Raw genomic sequence first — 22,047 nt, 5'->3', positions numbered from 1 at the left:
CAGTTCTCGAGTGCCTCTGAGTCTTCAAAGCCTCAAAATGCCCCTTTTAGCACAAATATTATGTTGCTTTTGGGGAAATGCAGGTTTTTCTTTCCTGCCTCAAGTACCTTGACCCTGCTGCCAAGCACATCTCACTCTGTACTCATCATCTCATTGTTGCTTCTCATAGGGCAGACAGAACCTCATCTACACGGCCAACCCAGAGTGTTAATGTACCACTGTTCCAGACCACACCTGGTACATGACCAACTCCCCACTGTTAGTCCTTATAACCCACCGAGATGCTTCCAAAAATAAGGCATTTAGTTCTCAACAGGCATTAATAACTCCCATTCTCACTTGCTTTATCCTCAGAGCAGTCTCATCCTGACATTATTCCAAAGGTTGTGTTACAAGGCTTCCTCTCCCTTGATTTAAATCCTTCTAAAGCCATCTCTCAATAAAATGACTTCTGGAGTTTTTACCTGCAGCAGATGATGGAGCTTCCCTATCCTCATCATCCCATAGCAAGGACTTCAAAGGCTCTAAGAGAGGCCTTGCCAGCATTTGATATATTTTGGAAACCTCTGTAAGATGTATTTATCTTAAACATATTCATTTTAACACATACTCTCTTTCTGTGAGTAGCTCTACCTGTGCAGTGAGTTATCTTTGCCATACTCCTGCTCAAGCTTCTTAATGCCAGTTCAGTCTCTGCCTATCTAGTGATCTGACTTGGCTCCTGTGCTCCTGGACCATCTTGCTGCTCCCTACAGACAAAGGTTATACATGAGAGCCACGACATTAATCCAGTGCCTGACTTTCATTTCTCTTAGGTTCTGTTAACACTCATCCCTCTCAGGTGCTATGAAGACACATGGACCTACAAGGAGCTCCACTGGCTGAGCTTGTGGCCAGTCCATTGAAGGAATAGATGTCACACTCCCTGCAACTCTCTTCTGGAGCTGAGGGGACGTTTCTGTGCTGCTGCCTCTTCACCATGTAACTAAACAACATCTTCTGTCTGGGTCTTCAGAGGACACATCTTTGCTCACCTCCAGCCTCAGCCCCAGTGCCAGGGCTGCCTTCACATTCACATCTGGTCTCTAACACTGCTGTTACAAACCCTGACTCACCAAGTGTGCGGAGGAGCTGCTGCACTCATCCACACAACCAGCATCATCAAAATGCTAAAAGCACTGTAAATACCAGAGCTCGGTGTTACTAGAGAAGTACATAAAATGTGGAATTCCTGAACAGTGAAACTAAAAGCAAGAGGAATAAAACTTCAGGAACTCCCCTAGTCCACTGCAGCTGCATCTTTCTCCAGGCTTGTTCTCAGTGCAGTGACAGCCTAATTTTGCACAATCCCTATACATCCCTGTGTGTTTGAATTCTCCTCAGTCTCTACCCCTGATGCAGGCTTCCTTCTGACCAGTCTCTACCCCATCTCCTGAAACCTCCCCCCTAAAAACACACTCAGACACCCTCAGAAAAAAACACCCCCCTCCCTACCAGAGACTTGCACCTGATGGAGAATACAGCAACCAGGACAACAGTGAACCTTCCTCCCACTGCAGTCAGCAAAGATGCAAGTAATTCATACACCATTCATGATGCACCTTACACTGGGGTTTTCAAAAGGGACCAATGAAGGTCAGTCAGCTCTCAAAACCTTAATTACTAAGATCCAAGTTCTTAATTCCACCTTTCCTCTGTAGAAATTCACAGACTCATGGAATGGTTCAGGTTGGAAGGGACCTTAAAGCTCCTCCAGCTCCAACCCCTGCCACAGGCAGGGACACCTTCCACTAGAGCAGCTTGCTCCAAGCCCCTGTGTCCAACCTGGCCTTGAACACTGCCAGGGATGGGGCAGCCACAGCTTCTCTGGGCAACTCCTCTTCCTGTTCAGTTTATGTCACTAAGGTACATTCAGTGCAAAGTTCTTAGTTCTGTTCTTTATTTCACTCACAGCCAAATCATAGACTAGAGTCATAGAAACAGGAATCATAGGCTATCACAGGAATTACCAGGTTTGGAAAACTTCGCAATTCATCGCTTTAAAACTGTGGTTTCTTTAGTTACCACTGCTTTTCTCTTAGAGTCTTCAAACTCAGCTATGCACAAAACTGCCACAGCCACAACCACATTTCTTAGTGAACTGGAATGCTGATGTTTTCTTGCTCATTGTACTTTCAGCATCTGAAGGAAGCACAGAGGCAGCTTTTACCAAGTCCAAAGACTTCCCTTTAATGTAAGGCTTTGAATGTATTTTACAATACATATGCTGAAGATCATATACACACCAGCAGAGAGGCACTGCAGTGAGAGTGAGCCTCACTGCCCTCCTGGGAAAATGAAGTTAAAGCCTCCCACTGACTCCAAGGACAGCTGAGTAGGTTCCAAAAGCAATTCATCATCTAAGGGGGAAAACAGGGGGGAACAAGAAAGTCTCAGCACTGTTTACTGATGTTCCCTTCTTATAGCCTTTATTTTCCATTTGGAAAGAAGTTAAATGGGATTTTAGCAGGATTTGGGCAAAATGTGTCAAACCTAAAGACTTGGTTTTTTGAGAAACCCTATCAATAGTTGTGGATACTTTATTCTTTGAAATATAATAAGGGGAAAATAGCAGCAATCTTCTGGAAACTTATGGCTGGCACGAATCCCATCTTTCCACACAGAAGGAACAGCCCCTATGCTATAAAGAAAGTTATCTGCTCTTCATTGCAGTGGGGTTTTAAGGTTTACTTGCAAAGGTTTGGTAAACAAAAGGCATTTTAAGTTACTGTGAAGTACAACCACCTCAATGAGACTGCAGCTGAACTATTCCACCCCCAGTGAAGGTCACCACAACCTGCAGGCACCCTGTTCTAGCTTCAATAAACCCCCTTGAGTTTTCAATGTGAAACATGGGAATTTCCCCTCTGAAAGTCACAGGTGGCCAAAAAACCTGCACCCAAGTTTTTCACAGGTTCAACTAAGCAGCTGTGGAACGAATGATCAGCACATAAAACACTTTGTCTGGGATGTGACTACTCAAGAACACGAGTCAATCAGCAACTGGATGAAGGGAAACAAGAAGATGGGTAACAAAGCTGGGCAGCTCAGTCAGGCAGAGATGGAGACAAGTGAATAAGAGGTACAGCAGTAGAACATCCTTAGGACAACTCTGAGGGCCTTCATCTAAGATAGCCCAAAATCAGATGGTCACATTAAAGTGGTTTATGAGTTGAGTGTGCACTGGTCACATACCAATGGGACTTGTTCTTAAAGATCTTTTCCAGCTTAGTTGATTCTATGATTCAAGTGGCTTCCTCACTCTCCACCCAAGTGGTGGCAACACCTCTGATGCACTGGCCTGTTAGGACTTCCTAAGCAAAAAAGGGAAGGATAAAAACCAGAGTCCTTAAGCAGAATAGGCCTTTATAACTGCATTCATCAGTTCCCACACGGGAGTGTGGGATCCCAAATGAGCTCTATACCAAGTAGAACCTATGAAGATGAGCTCCTGATCAAATAACACACGATCAGATTATCCAAAATCAAACCCATCTCTGAAGAGGAGGGAATTTAGCCTCAAGAAAATGTAGGTTTTGCACTGTGCTGCCAGAAGAGACATGGAATCAGCATGCTAAGAGATAGCGACTCCATGCTCCATCCATTCAGCACTGCTGCCTGAACAACACTGGAATCTTTTGGGAAGCAAATATAGCACGATTTTATGTAACAACTTTCACTATAGTAAGCCACTGCTAAACCGAAATGCAAACAGAAAGAGGTATTTTGACAGCACTTAAAAAAATAAGTCAGTCAACGCTTTCAGCAGTATCTGGAAGAGATTTTCTTTCCCTTATCTAGAGAACATCATCAGTATGTGATGCTCCAGAAGACTGGTGCGTATTCTGGCTTTCTAGTTCATAGCTACATATGCATGCATAGGACAAATGTCAGTGTTCTGTGGTAACACTGCAGGACTGGAGCCATTCCCTTGCCCAGACTGGACAATCCTGTATTCCTGGGCTTGACTTGTCCTGGGATGTGGCTCTTCAGAGCTCCATCTCTTTCCTTCTGTACCTCAGAAAGCCACACAGGAAGCACAGACGACTGGCACAATGTGCATCTCCGTTCTGTAAAGACTGATGATGCTCTCCTCTTACCATAAAGCATGAGGGAGTACCCAGAACATGAGAGCTGGCACAGAGCTTTCCTACCAAACTCGTAAGGGAAACAGTCAGTAGAGAGAAAGAAAAACCCATTTTATTCAGCATGAAGCTCATCTCGTGCAGTATTAGGTGCTGGCCAACAGCTAGGTCTTATGATACCCATTACCTACCAAATATCAATTTGTATCTTTAAGACTGGGCTTGGTTTTTTTTTGAGAAGAATGATTATAACCACAGCTCTCACTCACTTTGAGTTTCCACTTTCAACCTGCCAACACTGAGACAGACTTGCTCCATATAAGCCCTGGAGTAAACTAGTCCAAAGCCTTTTCTCCCTGAGCATTAGCTGTCAATTACTACAACACAGATACTCAAAATCGACATAATAAATGTTAGTACTTGGACAATTCTTGCTTCTGCTCAGCTTTTGCTACATCAAGTAACAGCATTTTTACTCCAAGCTTCTGATGTACACCAGGTTGTGAAGTCCTGCTGTTAACACCACAAGCACCAACCCACAGATGCAGAGACACGCTGCTGGCTTCAGAGCATCACGAGCCACCATCCCAACATGAGCATTCCCAGCAGAAAATGGCCAAGAACCAGCAGCTGAAAGCAGCTCCGTGGTGTCACCATCTGCTGCTGGGACATCCACCTTCAACCCGTTTCTATTCCTGATGCCCATCCCTGTTCCACCTCCTTGTTTGTACCAGTATTGCTCACGCAGCTGTGCTATGAGCCAGATGTTGGTCCTGGACAAACCTCATGCTGCTGGTTCTGCAGTGGGTTCATTGTACAGCTGTAGAGAGATCAGGCCAGGAGCAGGGGAAACGCTCCAGCTACGCCAGCTGGCACCAGAGCAGGAACCAGCGACTGCTTCTCTCAGCAGCTCTGCCAGTTTATGCCAGCTTAAAATTCCTATGCAACTAGGGAAAACTCGACATATTCCAGTTAGAAATGCACTAAAACACCATGAGAAAGAAGAAAACACTGCCTTGTTTAAGCCACAGAACAAATCAGAGATGTCGAAATCTTCATTTCTCAGTAACTTCAGAACATTTCTCAGAAGAAGAAAAAAAAAAAGAATTTCAGAAAAATGCCTGTGAATTTCCCAGTCAAACACCAGCTACTGAGCTCCAAACAGGGAGTAACAGTTCCACGTAACAACCTGCAACCCCCTCAATGTCAGGCTGAACTACCCAACACATCCTCCTGCCTTCTCTCTTTGCAACATGTCTGTATTTTGGTTCTCTCCGTGGTGGTGGCAGCTCAGCTGGAAGCAAGAGTCAAATTTAATGATACCCCTGCTTGGAACACATCCAGGGGGTTACATCCCGTTTCTTTTGCCATGTAGAAACAAGAAGCTCTAACATTTGATCTGACTTTGTACCTCGTTAGAAGGGAAGCGGCAGAAGTCTCCCTTGCTCCTGCTACCAAGCTGGTGGTGAGGGAGAAGGAGCCGTGCTGCGCTAGAACTGGTTACTGACCTTGCCACAGCTCTCAGCTGGGAATACCAGGAATGAGGAGAAATCCAGGCACTCAGAAGCACTAAGCAGGAGGGTCATACTGGAATTCTTGGCTTTCAGCATCTTCCTCCATGCTTCAGTGTGTTACGGGTGAAGGAAGATGCTTTCTCTCTGCCTCGGGAGCTGTGTAGTATTCCACCCTCATCAAAGGAATAAAAACCATCGATACATTTACAAGACTTGGCAGCATTTCCCGAGCGCTGAGTGACTGAGATGAGCTCATTTAACACAGTTTGGAAGTCAATCTATTATTTTACATAGCTAAGCCTATACATTCTGCATGGCGAGGGAAGAAGGAAGAGACGACAGAGTGCATGGCCTGAAGACCGTGGCCTGCTGCCAGGGCCCACACATCCTAGTTCTCTCTTTTTCAGCCTCTGTCATAAACACACACCCCCTGGGAAAGAACAAACCACTCAGGGCAAGCAAAAGCATTTTTCCAGTGCTGCCAACTTCTGCCAAAGGTCTATTTTCATTTAAAAGCAAGATTATGCTCATTTAAACCACAAGATACTTCACGGATGTAGCAACATCTGTCAGAGAAGCAGAACTGCAGCAAGCAGGTACAGAGCAGGGAAGTGGGATCCTTCCACATTCCCTCCTGCCTTCTGTGTAATGTGAAATTAATCCACACTATTGGCAAGCTGCCCTTTACAAATACAACATGCAGAGATAGAAGATGGATGGGGAAGCGTGGACAGGTAGTGGGGAGAACAGGTGTCAACATAAAGAATGGGAAAGAAGTGCTGGGAGAGACACAAGATCATAGAATCATAGAATACTTAGGGTTGGAAAGGACCTTAAGATCATCTAGCTCCAACCCCCTGCCATGGGCAGGGACACCTCACACTAAACCATGTCACCCAAGGCCTTGTCCAACCTGGCCTTGAACACCAACAGGGATGGAGCATTCACAACCTCCCTGGGCAACCCATTCCAGTGCCTCACCACCCTCACAGGAAAGAATTTTTCCTTATATCCAATCTAAACTTCCCCTGTTTCAGTTTTAACCCGTTACCCCTCGTCTATCACTACAGTCCCTAATGAACAGTCCCTTCCCAGGATCCCTATAGGCCCCCTTCAGATACTGGAAGCTCCAGGTGAGGTCTCACAAGAGCAGAGCAGAGGGGCAGGATCACCTCCTTCAACCTGCTGGTCACACTCCTCTTGATGCAGCCCAGGATACGGTTGGCTTTCTGCCAACTACTGCTCACACTCAAGTGCTGCTTGGCATTGTACACTTGCAAACCAACTGTGAGCACACACTACAAGTGATACTGCACAGAAACATCCCAACCATCAGGAGGCTTAAAATCCTGTCAGATGTTCTACAAATTCACATCCTCTGCTGCAGATTTGCTCTCTTACGCAGCTCACTTATAGAATCATAGAATCAACAATGGAAAGACCTTTAAGCTCACTAAGTCCCAGCACTGCCAGGGACACCCCTAACCCATGGCACCAAGGCCTCGTCTCCACGCTGTGGGAACACTTGCGGGAGGGTGACTGCAGCCCTGTCCTGGGTAGCCTGTTCCAATGCCTGAGCACCCTCTGGGGAAGGAATTGTTCCTCAGCTCCATCTAAACCTGCCCTGGGGCAGCTTGAGGCCGTTTCCTCTTGTCCCATCCCTTGTTCCTTGGGAGCAGAGCCCAGCCCCTCCTGGCTCCATCCTCCTCTCAGGCACTTGGAGGGAGCCATCAGTTGTAGGGAGCCCCTGAGCCTTCTCTTCTCCACACTGAACCCCCCAGGTCCCTCAGCCCTTCCCCATCACACTTGTGCTCCAGGCCCTGCACCAGCTCCAGTGCCCTTCTCTGGCCCCGCTCCAGCACCTCAATGTCTCTCTTGGAGTGAGGGGCCCGGAGCTGAACACAGGATTCAAGGTGCAGCCTCACCTGTGCCCAGTGCAGTTGTGGGACTTCAGACATAAGCTCCTCAGCAGAAAGACTTGTGTGTATGTTCACTGGAAGCAAAGCAGAACAGCAAGAACATCCAGTGCTACACAAGTCTCCTTGTCCTGTCGTTTATGTTGATCAGGAATATTAACGAGGTTTCACAAAGAAGAATTCTTTCACTGTTGTTTCTAACCACCCTAACCAAGAAAAAACCTTTTCACTCTTTATAAAACAGATACCTGGAATTACCAACTTATCCTCCTGTTCATTTCCAACACAGTTGTATTGCCAGACAGCTTGAGAAGTCAGGACAAGAGGCAGTCTGCTCATGTACAGGGAATGCAGCACAGGCTGATCCGTTAGGCTGAGAAACAGGACAAATTAAACGACTTCCAGTTTGGGCTGATTTGGCTGTATCATCAACACAAGCTAAAAACTACCCTGGCACTCACAGCACCGCTGTTGAGTAGGCATGTAAGAGAGGTCAGAGGCATAAATCAGCTTAAACCCAGTAAGGATCTACATAGGACTAATCACAAATATACACATTTAAGGACAAAGTAAGCAGGGAATTTATGCATATGGATATATTTTAAAACACAGGGAATTCCTCCTCTGTTTGAAAAGTCAGAAAAGAGTTAAAGGGATTCCTGTTTGATCACTGCTGACGATGAAGTGATGCTACGGGAATTCGGAACCGCATCCGTGTTTGTAGTCCAAGTAACGCAAAGGTCACGAATGAATGTACCCAGAAAACAAAAGACACCCACTCTTACACATTACAGTAATATGTTTACTCCGTTAGTCATAAAGAAGTTAATTTGCCCCCTCAAATGACTGAAAATACCTTAAATTACTCCCGTCGTCCCTCTGCTATACAACAATTACAGGGCTGAGTCAGTTCCACAAGAGAAATTCATTTCTAACCACAGTAAAGCAAGACCTACTCATGCAGAAATAAAGAATTACATTGATTTAAAGAAAACTACTTTGAGTAGCTGCAACTTCATAGAATTTTACTAGTTTAAGCAAAAATCCATGAAAAACCACCTGACTTCCAACCACGTCCTTGTGTAAGCACTGAAGTTGTACTCTACTACTACATATCAAACTAACCAAGCTGCCAACAGAATGCTCTTTCTTTTCACCCTTTGTGATGCCTTCAAAGCCTGTCTCTGCTAGAACTGGGAGGCTGAAGTCTGGCCAGTAACTCACGATCAGCAAAGCTCATTTTGTATCCCTAAAAAATTTAGGGATAAACCTATTTTTAAATGGAAGCACAAAAATTAAACCACAGTAGTCATGACAACCCCGTTCCATTTCCTTCTGCTCACCCATGTCATCCATGTGATACCTAAAATAATCCATGGTAATTAAAACTATTTGTAAAAGACACCGACTTGTGTGGAAAATAACTCCAGAGGAACCAGCATCAGCAACTGTCATGGTTTAACTCCAACTGGCAACTAAGTACCAGTGGGACCAGGACCTCTCACTAACCCCCTGCAGTGGGATGGGGAGAAATGGGAAAAAGTAAAACTCAACATGGGTTGAGATAAGAAGAGTTTAACAGAGTCATAGACTGGTTTGGGTTGAAGGGACCTTAAAGCTCCTCCAGCTCCAACCCCTGCCACGGGCAGGGACACCTTCCACTAGAGCAGCTTGCTCCAAGCCCCTGTCTCCAACCTGGCCTTCAACACTGCCAGGGATGGGGCAGCCACAGCTTCTCTGGGCACCCTGTGCCAGCGCCTCAGCACCCTCACAGGGAAGAGCTTCTGCCTCAGAGCTCATCTCAGTCTCCCCTCGGGCAGGTTAAAACCATTCCCTTGGCCTGTCCCTACAGGCCCTTGTCCCAAGCCCCTCTCCAGGTTTCCTGCAGCCCCTTTAGGCACTGGAGCTGCTCTCAGGTCTCCCCTTCAGGAGCCTTCTCTTCTCCAGGCTCACTCAGACCAGCTCTCTCAGCCTGGCACCAGAGCAGAGCTGCTCCAACAGGTTCTCCATGAGAAAATAAGGAATCACATCTTAAACTTCTTAGAGTAGGCCTCTACCAACAGTAAAGAGTCTGGAGTGAGCTGCTCAGAGCCACTCACCTACACTGCTGTTCCCGGAGTCTGCAGGGATTAGTCCCATTGGCAACTGCAGGCTTCTTGCTCCCAGGCCAGTTCAAAGCACTCTGAAGATCACACTCATGTCCAAAAAATGAAAACCTTGGCAAAAAGGAACACTTCCTTTGTACTTCTGGTATCAACCATTATATACACAAGCCCAGAATATTAATTGAAGACACGATGACCCCATGGTTGTCAGCCAAGGCAATGACGCCAAGGACAGAGACAATCTGCCCTCTTAGTCTGACCACAGCCTCCCTCTGTTGACAGGATGGTATTTCATCATTCCATGAGAGAAATAAACCACTGCGTGCGATTTCATTCCCTGGAGCTGCTGAGACTTTTATACCTAACCAGGAAACAAGAGATAGACAAGGACCTTAGAAGAAAGAAGTAATGAAAAGCAGGTAAAGAAGTACAAAACCAAGTGATCGGTGACCCCTCACACTACTGGCAAGGTGGGAGATGAGGCTAAAGCACTCTGAAATAAGGGCCATCTTTACAAATAGGTAATGATATTCTAAATCTAGCCCCAAATTTTACCTTCTCAGATATTTTTTTGACCTTATTTTCTTCCTATGATTAAACTGTATTACTACCCACACAATCCAACATGTAGGATTAAAACACCTAATATTACTCTTGTAAATACTGTACTGCTTATGATCTTCTAAGCATTTGAAAACCCAACCAAAAAAAGCCCAAAAGCAAAAAAAAACAACCACTCAAGTCAGTGCTTTCCATTCAAAACACCCCCATATGTAAATCAACTCCAAAGCTTCCTTAACCAAGTATGACAATTATGTATTACTGAGCATTTAAAACATGAAGATACACAGAAGATCCTGCGCTGTTTTAACATGCACTTCGTTGACTTTGATCTGGTGTCAGCATGGGGTTTGACTTCTCAAGTATGCACTATCAAGCCTGATCACTGCACTCCCTTCACAACTTCCCACCTTGTCATTCCTGTTAGTGATTCAACTGCTTCTCAAGTATTCTCCAGAGGTGAAAAAAAATACCCTCAATGTCATCCTTCTTTTCCTGTTCAGGTGTATTTATGTCACTCACCTTCCTCTTCCAAGATATTTCAAGACATCCTTTGAAATATGGAGATATAATGCCATTAAAGCCATCAGTGCTGCGGTTGGAAGCAAGCTGTGCAAGCTTCACCCTCGGTGGCCAACAGCTCGGAGGTAACTGATACTGAACAGCTGGAGAACACTCTACATCAATCTGCACTGCTTCTGTTGGGAAAAACACTTGACCAACCTTCATGCACGGAACAGACCCCACTCCCCAGTTCTACACAAGCATTTATGCTATTTCCAACACAGAGGGATAAATGGTCTTTCCTTCAGTCTCCCTCTTTTCTGCCACTGTTCCAACTGGAAACTGAGGGATACAGTAAGATACTGTCACTCTGATACCAGCTAAATGCAAATCAACACCAAAATGAAGGCCCCGTGATGGCTTCTATATCCACTGCCAAATCGCTACAGACACACTCGTGTACTTTTCCACTGCTCAGTTAAAAGCTGCTAAGGCAAGTCACATGAATAGACAGGAAAGCCTCCCTTAATCCCATGTTGGTTCAATTACGTTTCATCTTCAATAAACCAACTGCACTGGACTATAGCATGCATTTCCTATAATATAACACTTTAAAACCAGGTATAAAAATCACTCCTCTGCAACCCAGGATGCTCTTCACAACTCCTGTACCCTGGATCTCTATCAAAACTGAAGATCACATCGATTGAGGTAAAGTGTTTGTGCTGTGGCAGCACATTGATTTCTTTGCTCCAGCCCTCCAACTATTTACATGACAATGTAGACACACAGCAGTGTTGAAATTGCTTTCCTGTTGTAACAAGCCTTTTTTGTCCAAGCAAAAGATGATGTCCTAACGTTGACAACAACACAACACACAGTTTGTCGTCGTTCCCAAACTCATCATTATCCCAACACTGCTGCTGCTTATGGCACTTCCAACCAGAAAACCTATTCAGCAACGAGAACTTGCTAGTTAAACAAGACTGAGGGGAGTTAAACAAGAGTTAAACAAGACTAAGGGACAAAAGAGGCTTCAACGTGAAGTACAAGGACAAAAATTAGCACCTAGTGAGTAGAGCAATATGAAGATAGATTTACTTCTGGAGAACAGCTGAAATTAAAGGGTTACGATTGTAAAATAAATTGCGGAATTCCTGCCTTATCCTTAGAACCTCTGAACAAGATAAATGAAGGCTATTTCTTAGAAACAGTTCCACAGAATTGATTTCTTACTTTCAGGGCTCTACTACAAGAAATGGGCAGTAAGAGAGAAGCTGCACCAAATCCAGCACCACCCTACATCACCACAATGCAATTCTGTTCACCTTTACCAGCAGGTGACGTGAACTTCAGCAAAACACTGCTGCCAAGACTGTTCTCCATCAGTGCTGAGGGAGTTCTGTAGCCCTACACCAAGGCAAACGAGTACCAAGTCTGATTACTCACGATGCCATAAAAATCCTTATGTTTGTGGAGACAAAGAAAGCTGCCACTTATTTTTGGTCTCCTGGTTAGAGAAGAAAGAATGTTTTATCCTTGGTGTATTCTGCAAATAAACCTGCAACCGATTTGGAGAGGCATTTCAGTTTTGGCAACCAAGCTGATATAGAACAACCCTCTCTTTCAGCATGTCTATACTTCCACAGCCTCATTTCGACTAGAGAATCCTTTTCTCCAGCTTGTATTATAGGGCTCTGAAGCTGAAGGAAGAAGACTGCTTCATACTCAATTTGCTCTCTGTAACACCTCATAGGCTGCAAAATGCCAGTCTGGCAAATCTGTTGTAATGGAGTCTAAACGCTGCAGGAATTAGGCTTTCATGTCTGACTACACTCCTAGTGGTGAATGCATTCAGTATCCAGCGTGCTATGCTACAAATACTAATACTCAGTAGTACTGCCATCTGCACTGCTTCCTTCTGCAGTGCCTGTCCATCAGATGGTTGCCTGTTTTAACCTCTTGCCTTGCTCCATCTTTCCCTGCCCTGATCCTTTCTCCAGTTCTGTAGCAGCTTTAATCTGTCAATCTCACAGCTCAGGTCATGAGACATTGCCTGATTTTACTCACAAGATTTCAGTATTGATCTGTTCGGGTGACTCTCAGTCTTAATCTTGAATGACTTCCAAAGGACTCCCTTTTAGTCCCAGGTCACAGATTTCCATGTTGTAAAACAAAACCCTCATCAAATAAATGTGCATAATTCAATATAACACAGCAAGCAATTTTCTAGTTTAAAAGGTCTATAATCAAAAGCTTACTTCACAGCCAACACAGTTCTGCCTTTTGAGAACACTGCAAATACTCTGTGACACAGTAATTACTCTGTGTTAATACTCTGATAGTACCACCACCGTTCTGTTAGTATGAGCAACAACTACACTTCAGCAGGTATTCATCCTGAGAGCAGTCTGTCTCACTCCATTAGTCCAGTGCCAGTCTTCAATACACAGCTTTTCATCCAGCTTTTTTGGGGATGGCGGAAAAAGGAAGGAAAAGGAACAATAAAAACCAACCCTTTTGAACATTCCAGTTATGAGCGTTGCAGAATCATCCTCATTCTCCCTGTTAAAGTAATAAGGTTCAAAATCTTCTCTTGAATGATTACAAGGGTCTCGGAGATCTCATCTATGCTATCCTTTTATGCTGAGAACTTCTCAAATTGGAGCTAGATCATTCACAAAAACAGTGCAGACCTCTTATGACACAGCAGCTAGTGTTATCCAGCGTTTCTGAGCACACTTCCATCACTGTTTAGAGTATTCCAGGCTATTTTTAGGCTACGTGATCAGCAGGTCTTTAAAAAACACCACAGAGACAGGCTCAGGAGACTCAGTCATTAAGACTTACATAAAACTTGAGCTACTTTGCTGAGTCAGGTCCTGCTCCGAGTATCCAGAACATTCTGCACAATACAGAAGATCCCTGCAGAGTCCCCAACAGCAACACTTCAGGAAACAGAGATTTCCTTGGCAAACTTGTAGCTTAACTCGAATTATTGGACTTGATGATCTTAAAGGTCTTTTCCAACCTAGTTGATTCTATCCTATGAAGAGTTAAATGATTCAGCAGGGTGAAGCCCAGAGATCTTGTCTACAGAGTCAGTACAGATACTCAACTAACAGGCTGGAATGAGGGTGAATCCTGTCTCTCAGCAATTAAAGGCCTCGTGCAGAACACCAAGTTCTTGTAGTAAAGAAGAGACTGATTTCCATTCATAATGATGATGATGATAATAATAATGGTAATAATAATGTCAACTAAACTGAGAGAATACAAATGGATGGACAGGAACTATAGCCTGGAAGAGAATTAGAAAGCAGGTTTAGCTGTAAGGATGAAAGCCACACACTGAGTACCGGCAAATGCATAAAACATTCTACTGTGTTATTCAAAGGTAATGAGGAAAAGGTGAACAAGTGTTTTCAAAACACAGCAATTTCAGTAAAGCATCTATGCAGCAATTCCAGACCGCAACTATTATCAAAGGGAGATTTGGTGGTTTGTTGTTCAGTGTAATGAAGTGAAACTGTAGAAACATGCTTCTGCACTGAGGCAAACGTCTCCCAGTGAAGTCTATGAACCTGGAGATGTAAAACCATATTCGTTTCACAAATGTTTTCTTTTTTAAGATATCATTCAATCTCCCCCTGATTCACCAAGGCAAAACAATTACTAAGTTTCCCCAAATCACCTAAAACTGGTCTGTGATTCTTCCTGTAGCCTCAGCGATCATTACATTGCGGACTCAGAGGATGCATTTTCACTTCTATGCAACACAGCAACTCTTGAAGAAGAGTTCTGTGTAAGCCTTTAAGATTCTATTCTATACAACAGGAACACATCACACTTACTAATAACCTGCGTCTTAGTTTCTCTTTCTCTCCATCTGGTGTTATTTGCATGAATCCTTCAGTAACTTTAAATTTGAAACTCATCTTTCATTCTCTCATGTCACTTTATTTAAAGCATATGCTTCAGTTATCATCTTTGTCTGCATGTGTGATATCAATAATGATTCTATACAGAAAGAGTCAGATCCTGCAATCTTTATTAGGTAACAGCTTGCCTCGGCGACACGGGCAGTCTACAAACTATTTAAATCAATTAGACTCATTTCCATATTACTCAACCCGATACAGACACTGTAGATCACAATCTAAGTAAACACACACAGACAACTAAAAGAAAAGCTATTTGCAAGCACTAGGAGGCCACAAACATATTAAAGATGAAGATGACTGCAAGCACCGCATCAAACCCCAGCCTGTGGTCCGTCTTATGATGTCCTGCCCAGCAGGAAAAACCATGAATGCTTCAGGGAACGGTTTAAGGAATTCCTGCAATACAAAATCATTAAATAAGCACTGAAAATAGGGATCATTTCTACCTAAATATCATCTATTACTGGCTGGCCCTTGCCGGCGAGAACAAGCGCTCTTCTGGTTCACTGACAAAGTCATCACCGTGAGGTTTCCAGCCGTTATCGCACTCCTTTCCAGCCCATTACTCAACTCTCTCCTTTAATTTCAAGTAAAATAAATTACCTTCACTAACACTTTATTAAATGGCAGCTTTTCAACACATCCTTCTGTAGAACCAAAGCAGTTAAGGCGAAAAGGGAAACAATTAGCTCCTTAATAGCACGGTCTATGTGTCCTCCTAGTGATAACTATCTGAAACTGCACTGCTCCGCTGCTCAGAGCTCCTGCTCTTTAACTCTTTATGTACTTCGGTTTACTTTTCAGTTAGGGAACTAGCAACTGTCAGGCCATATACTTCTCACTTTACTCACGTAAATATAAGCTCAACAACAGGTAAGCAGTTGACAATATAATGATGTGAAGATAACCAGTAACTAATGCCCTCCAAATGTAAAACCAACAAAGCAATTTAGTGTTTCAGAAGAGCAAAGTACTTCAAGGCTTTTAAGCAACACAGAGAATGGACTCCAGCCCAGTTTTCAGCTAAGTCTATGTGCCTACGTTTCACCAAAGACACTTGAAATATGACTAAGCATGCCATGTTCTTTCAATTCAGTAATCACCAAAGATTCATGAGTTTCAATCCCAAACGCCTTTCCACAAAGCAGCTGTAGCTCAATTCTGTAGTCCAGAAGTGCTAGGTCACTGAATCTAAATCCTTATCTATTACAGGTTATTGCATTTCATCTTCAGAAGGACTTTACCTGTTGTTTTATTTCACCTCTCAGGTGAATAGATCATGCATCAGGTAACTTCTTCCCTAATGTCTAATCTCAGTCTCCCCTCTGGCAGGTTAAAGGCATTCCCCCTTGTCCTGCCCCTACAGGCCCTCGTTCAAAGCCTGAAAACCGGCCGAATAAAATACTCCCAGGTTATCCCAGCTGAACAAACCAACCCAGAGGAGAACGTGAAACCAAGGGCTCTACCAGACTGCACTGAGAGTCCACCTCCAACCAGACAATCAGTACAGCTTTACAGCATCAGTACTTTGCTCAAGTGCTGTCTGAAGGAGCATCTGCAGTTCCTACCACCACACTGTAGTCTCCTCAAGACAAAAGGTCATGCACAGAGAGCATCTACTACATGTACTATGCAGTGCCCTGACAGGAGGCTCAGACACCAGGAGCACAGCGTTCAGTTTAACCTATTAATTCCATCAGGATCCTCAGACAGGCACAATGAACACCAAGTCAAACACTGAAGCAGGAAGTGCCATCAGGTTTAGGGCTTTCTTCTCCTGAAGTCCCAAATCTGCCAGTGCTGAAGAGTGGTTACTGTATGAGCTATTACTGTTCAGAAGGAAGAGCTCAAAGCATACATAGCTTAAACAAAATCACATGGTGGTAAAATGTGTCAAAGCAGCAGTTGCATTATGAGACAGGGCCAAGCGCATTAATACCTCCTATTAAGACACGTAAGCTGAACCTATTGCAAAGGTAGAGCCTGATCCTGAGTAAATGCACACTCCCACAGCTCCCACTAACTGCAGCGTGCAGTCTTGCTGATTGCCAAATGCATACAGAGAGACTAGTTCTTAAATAATAAACACCAGAAACAGCCAGGCTGAGAGAGCTGGGCTGGGTGAGCCTGGACAAGAGAAGGCTCCTGAAGGGGAGACCTGAGAGCAGCTCCAGTGCCTGAAGGGGCTGCAGGAAAGCTGGAGAGGGGCTTTGGACAAGGGCCTGTAGGGACAGGCCAAGGGGAATGGCTTTAACCTGCCAGAGGGGAGACTGAGATGAGCTCTGAGGCAGAAGCTCTTCCCTGTGAGGGTGCTGAGGCGCTGGCACAGGGTGCCCAGAGAAGCTGTGGCTGCCCCATCCCTGGCAGTGTTCAAGGCCAGGTTGGACACAGGGGCTTGGAGCAAGCTGCTCTAGTGGAAGGTGTCCCTGGCCGTGGCGGGCATTGGAGCTGGAGGAGCTTTAAGGTCCCTTCCAACACAAACCATTCTATGGGTCTATGTTGATTCTGTAGCCGAAAGTTTGGAAGTAAGACAAGAAAAATGAGGAAAAACCATAATATCAAGAGAACAGTGAACACCAGCGTCTCAAGTATGCTCAAACCCTATTTTTCTTCATGCAGAGGTGCTAAAAGCCACGAAGCTGAGGTCTGAACTGTAGTTTTAGACATCTGCAATCTGATTGCTATATGGGCAGCAGAGCTTGGAGACACGGCAGCATTTTGACAGACAAGCTATTGACAAATGCTAATGACCAATAAAATTACCATGGGAATTCATAGGAATGTGGCCAACTACAGGCTGACAGGCAGCATGTCTTTCTGGAGATAAGAGATTTATAGCTGTTACAAAGCAGCATGCTGACTGGCTAAACCCAAACTACTGCAAATCTGCTTCTAAAATTAAGAGCTATTTCTATTTAAGAATGTCACATTGTTATTTATGTAAAGCCCAGCAAGCTTCAATAGATCTTCCATGGTCAAACAAAGCACCCTGTTTTGAGGAAGTAGTATTATTAAACCCAAATATCCATGTTTATGCTTGAGCTTCAAACTGACATACGACTTTCAAACACTCATTTCCATGGCAGAAGCTCTGGATCTTCATATATTGTGAAACTCAGTACACTGTGAATCATCCCTTTACAAAGCTGTTCTAGTGAAGAAGTTAGTCGTCACTGTGGTCCTTTACAAAGCTGTTGGAGTTAGTCTTTACTGTGCCAGCCTAGATTTAGTCTTAACTGGAATTTCAGCCATTAATATGAAGGGGAGGGGGGGGGGAAACCCACCCCAAAACTCAACCCCAAAACATCCTCCACACATTTTAGGATTTTGCTGTTATTTAAGATACACACATTTTGGCAGGGGGCTGGAACTGGATGAGCTCTAAGGTCCCTCGCAACCCAAACCATTCTGTGATTCTAGGACTTGTGAACTATTTTAGTCCATCCAACTTGGTTGAAAAAGCCTAAATCAAACAGACATCATTCTTTCAAACTACCTCAGAACTCTCATTTATCCTTCAGACATCCTCTCCATCATTCCTGGTTCCCACACACACTGACCCGTCACAGTTCAGTTGATTTATATTGCTCCATTATGGCCAGATTTCCACATTTAAAAGAGCACATGTTGGTTGGCATTATGATTTATAATGTAAAACAGATTATGTTATACAATCAAAAATATGTTCTGTGTTAAATGAGTACTAAAGCATAGCTGCTGGCTTCCTTTTTCACACACACACACACACACACACATATAGATGGGCTTGGTTTTCTTTTTACTGCCAAATCCTTGATGTCTTACAAAATGGGATGGCTGCGTCTAAAACCTACAAGTTTAGAAGCCACTGTCAGCATGAGAACTTTGCCTTCAAACCCCCTCCAAAAAGCACCTTTTAACAAGTGATACCAGAAAAATCACTGTTTTTTACGTATTTGGAACTCGGCTGGAAAATGAGAATACAAAATAGTTGTGCTGCTGCTGGTTCTACCTCATTATTACAAACCTAATCGGATCATATGTCAATATATGACTCACAGTTTACTGAGGCTTGAGGCTGTCAATACTTCCTACGTGTCAGACTGTGTGTTTGTTTCCATGCTACCACTGACTGCACTGGGGTTCGTGAACTGTGTTTCTCTGCGGAAACTTCACTGATACAGCTTGTGCTGTCTGCAGCGTTACCCTCCATCACCAGGTATCCCTATTCTGCAGCAGTACATAAGCTCTGGAGTAGAAACAGAAGCAAGGTGGGCAATGAGAAGCAAGAGAAGAGAAAACAAAAACCAGCTGAGCTTTTCTAAGAACTCCATTTTTAGGTTTACCGTGTAAAAGGTGGTGTTCAGGAAGTGGCTCATAGCGGAAGCCAGTGACCTCCCAGCTCCTTACAAATACCACACCACCACAAACTGAAAGCAAGTGGGATTTCTTGCTCCTGCTTTCTTTTCATGTTCAGTGTTAACTCAGTGCTTGCCAATGATGAAAGCCAAAGCGTAGGTCAAAGGAATAGGGGGTTTGGGGGTTTAAAACACACACTGATGCAACACTTGTGCCATTCCAAGCAGTGAACCACCATTTATCTGTCATATCATAACCAGGTGATCTCAACACCTTGTGTTCTCCACCAACCTTCCCTACCTTTCTCCTTGTCCATCTGGTCACCAACATTACAACTCTCATAATACACAATATACATATTTATCATAGACAGCCTAACTGAGACTCTTCTCTGTAGATTCCTATAAAGAGCCCTACCAAGGACCAGGGAAACAATGACCTTTCAAAGAGCAGACCAGGGAAATAATGACCTTTCAAAGAGCAGTTTGTGCCAGAGAAGGTCTCAGGTTACCGTAGCATCATTTACTTCTGGTTAAATAATTGCATTATGTTTTCTTTATCAGGTACTCAATGTCTCGCTCTCTTCTAAGATTTCAGATGTCAAGAGAAGCCATGCAAAGAGGATGTACCTGTCCAAGTCTTCTTTGCAGCTTACCCTTTCACCTAGACTTCAGTGCTTTATCATAGGATCACAGCCTGGTCTGGGTTAGACAGGACCTATAAAGCTCATCCAGTTCCACGGGCAGGGACACCTTCCACTAGAGCTTGCTCCAAGCCCCTGTGTCCAACCTGCCCTTGAGCACTGCCAGGGATGGGGCAGCCACAGCTTCTCTGGGCACCCTGTGCCAGCGCCTCAGCACCCTCATAGGGAAGAGCTTCTGCCTAAGAGCTCATCTCAGTCTCCCCTCTGGCAGGCTAAAGCCATTCCCCCTTGTCCTACCCCTGCTTGCTCTTGTGAAAAGTCCCTCTCTGGCACCGTTTGTCCCTTTAGCATCATTCACTTGACCTCTGCCTCAATTTCTAACCCATCACATTCATTAGTGATCCTGCCTCTTCCCCGTGTCCTTACAAAGGACTGACCCAGCATTAAAATGCCATCACCCACAGTGACAGCTCCACTTCCCCATTCCAGTTTTTACCTGAATGACTGAAGAATCTGTTGATATTTATCATTAACACTGTAACATGTGTTACAGTGGCCTGAAGGTTCTGTTCACCCTCTCATGTTTTGAAGAGGGCTCAGTCCTTTCTCCACTCTTACTGTATATTCTTTAATGTACTGACCCAAACACTTGGATCTGAAGCCCTCACTTTTTCTACCCAACTAATACAAAAACATAACCAGCCTTCTACCACTGGTTGAATAAAATTGCCACTTTTACACTCAGATCTGCATGTTCTTTCTTCACTTTACTCCACCAAGTTCTCCAGCATCAAGCGAGCTGAAATGCCTTCAGGAAGAATCAGACCGCACCATCTGCTTTTAAAACCCATCAACATATTCTGGGCCATGGTTTTAATCTTAATAGGAGAGAACACACAAAAATCCCACTATTTTTCAATACCTGGGCTGCACTAAGTCCTCCACACACAGCTACTCACGGTATTTGTGATGTGCAAGTGCAGACGCTTAGAATTACAACTTTATAGGCCAAGTTTCAGATTAGTGTTGGTGTTTGGTTGCTTTTACCATGAGTCATCCTGGGTTTTGCTGATGGCTTTTGATAGAACGTGGTTAGGAGAGGAGAACCAGGATACTGCACTGAAAGAACTGCACAACCTCATCAACTTGGATAAGGTAAGTGGGATGAACTTCAACAGCAGACAATGCACGGTCATATACAGATGTATACAGATATAATACACATTCCCACCTGGTAAACAGCTCCTTCATTTGGAAACTATGAAGAAGGAAAAAGCCAAGCCCATTCCAAAGTGGCCATGGGTCACTTTGTCACCAGTGACATACCTGTGATACAGACATAAAGCAACTGTGGCCCTCATTTGTGGCTGCCTGGAAAATTAATCCAGTTACTGTGTGTGCCCTGTTTAAGAATGATGAAGTCACACTTGAGCATGGAAGTAACAGCACTTTCAGGTAGCAGAAATGGCAACAGAACGTAACCTCTGCCTTCCAACTGAGTTTAGTGCTTGCCAGAATGCACTGACCTGGTCCACTTAGCCACATGTTTAAAAGAGAAAAGGACATTGTCTGATCACCAAGAGTGGTCTTAGAATAAGACCTACTATTTCTCAGCCAAGACCAATGACAGCAGGCATGAGTAGAAAAGTGCAGAAGAGGAGCACTGATATAAATGGAAAGTATTTGCTTGCTCTTGCTGCCTCCCAGCAACGACAGATGCCTGCCTGCACGAGCTCTGGCTTTGTTATTCCCTGCTCCATCAGTGGTTCACATTAAACTGTTCCAGTGCAGGAATGAGCTGAATGAAGCACAGAGAAGAAGCACCTGCAGCCTCCACACTGGTCTCAGCTGGGAAATGACACAGCAGCAACCGGTTCCAAAATGAAAGGCAGGACCACGAAGTTTGTGAGGCAGGAAATGGAGGCCGATGTGAGCCGTCGTTCCACGCAGCCTCAGCTGTGGAGCAGCAGCAAACAACAGCAAGATGATGATGAAGAGTTCTCTTGCACCGTGTTTGTGGTTTGATGAACGATTCCAACTGCACATCAAAGCCCAGCTAACTCACCGCAGCCTTCTGACAGGCTGGAGGATAATAGGAGATGCTCAGGGACACTGTGTCCCATGCTGTTCAGCAGTGTGGGCAGCAAGCAAACCAAGGTGCTAATCCAGCTCAGCTCTGAGCCAAGTTTGCAGAGCAGGCACAGTCTGGGGTAACTAGAAGAATGGAAAAATCAATACTGGGAACACAGACCAGGAGATTTGCTTGCTTACCTGACTGAAGAGGTTGGAAGTGATACAATTCCTGGGTCATAAAAGCATTACAGGAATAAACATGAGCAGAGAGAGCTGCATAAGGTAAAACCTGCAATTATCATTACAGAAGTGGTATGAAATGGCC

At 44.4% G+C, this 22,047-nt stretch overlaps 2 long non-coding RNA genes across 5 annotated transcripts in view; both read right to left on the bottom strand.

Annotated features, from left to right (window-relative positions):
• Positions 1-22,047, bottom strand: part of LOC133276801 (uncharacterized) — a 459,153-nt gene that overhangs the window by 98,169 nt on the left and 338,937 nt on the right. The gene's annotated exons all lie outside the window — the stretch shown is intronic.
• Positions 1-22,047, bottom strand: part of LOC133276800 (uncharacterized) — a 123,026-nt gene that overhangs the window by 88,551 nt on the left and 12,428 nt on the right. Inside the window, exon 2 of one of the 4 annotated variants that reach the window (XR_009746001.1) lies at positions 2,286-2,399. The exons of 2 other annotated variants lie outside the window; for them this stretch is intronic. This is a non-coding gene — a long non-coding RNA (uncharacterized LOC133276800). Of the gene's footprint in view, positions 1-633; positions 1,361-2,285; positions 2,400-22,047 lie in introns of those variants that run through there. One more of the 4 variants, XR_009745999.1, reaches the window with a different exon arrangement.

This window comes from Pezoporus flaviventris, unplaced genomic scaffold (genome assembly GCF_033815535.1).
Source record: "Pezoporus flaviventris isolate CSIRO_AGI_PZ_B2104156 unplaced genomic scaffold, CSIRO_AGI_Pfla_v1 ptg000046l, whole genome shotgun sequence".
In the NCBI taxonomy this organism is placed as follows: domain Eukaryota; kingdom Metazoa; phylum Chordata; class Aves; order Psittaciformes; family Psittacidae; genus Pezoporus; species Pezoporus flaviventris.
The sequence above is the reverse complement of the archived record's forward strand: the minus strand, read 5'-3'. Positions and strand labels throughout refer to the sequence as shown.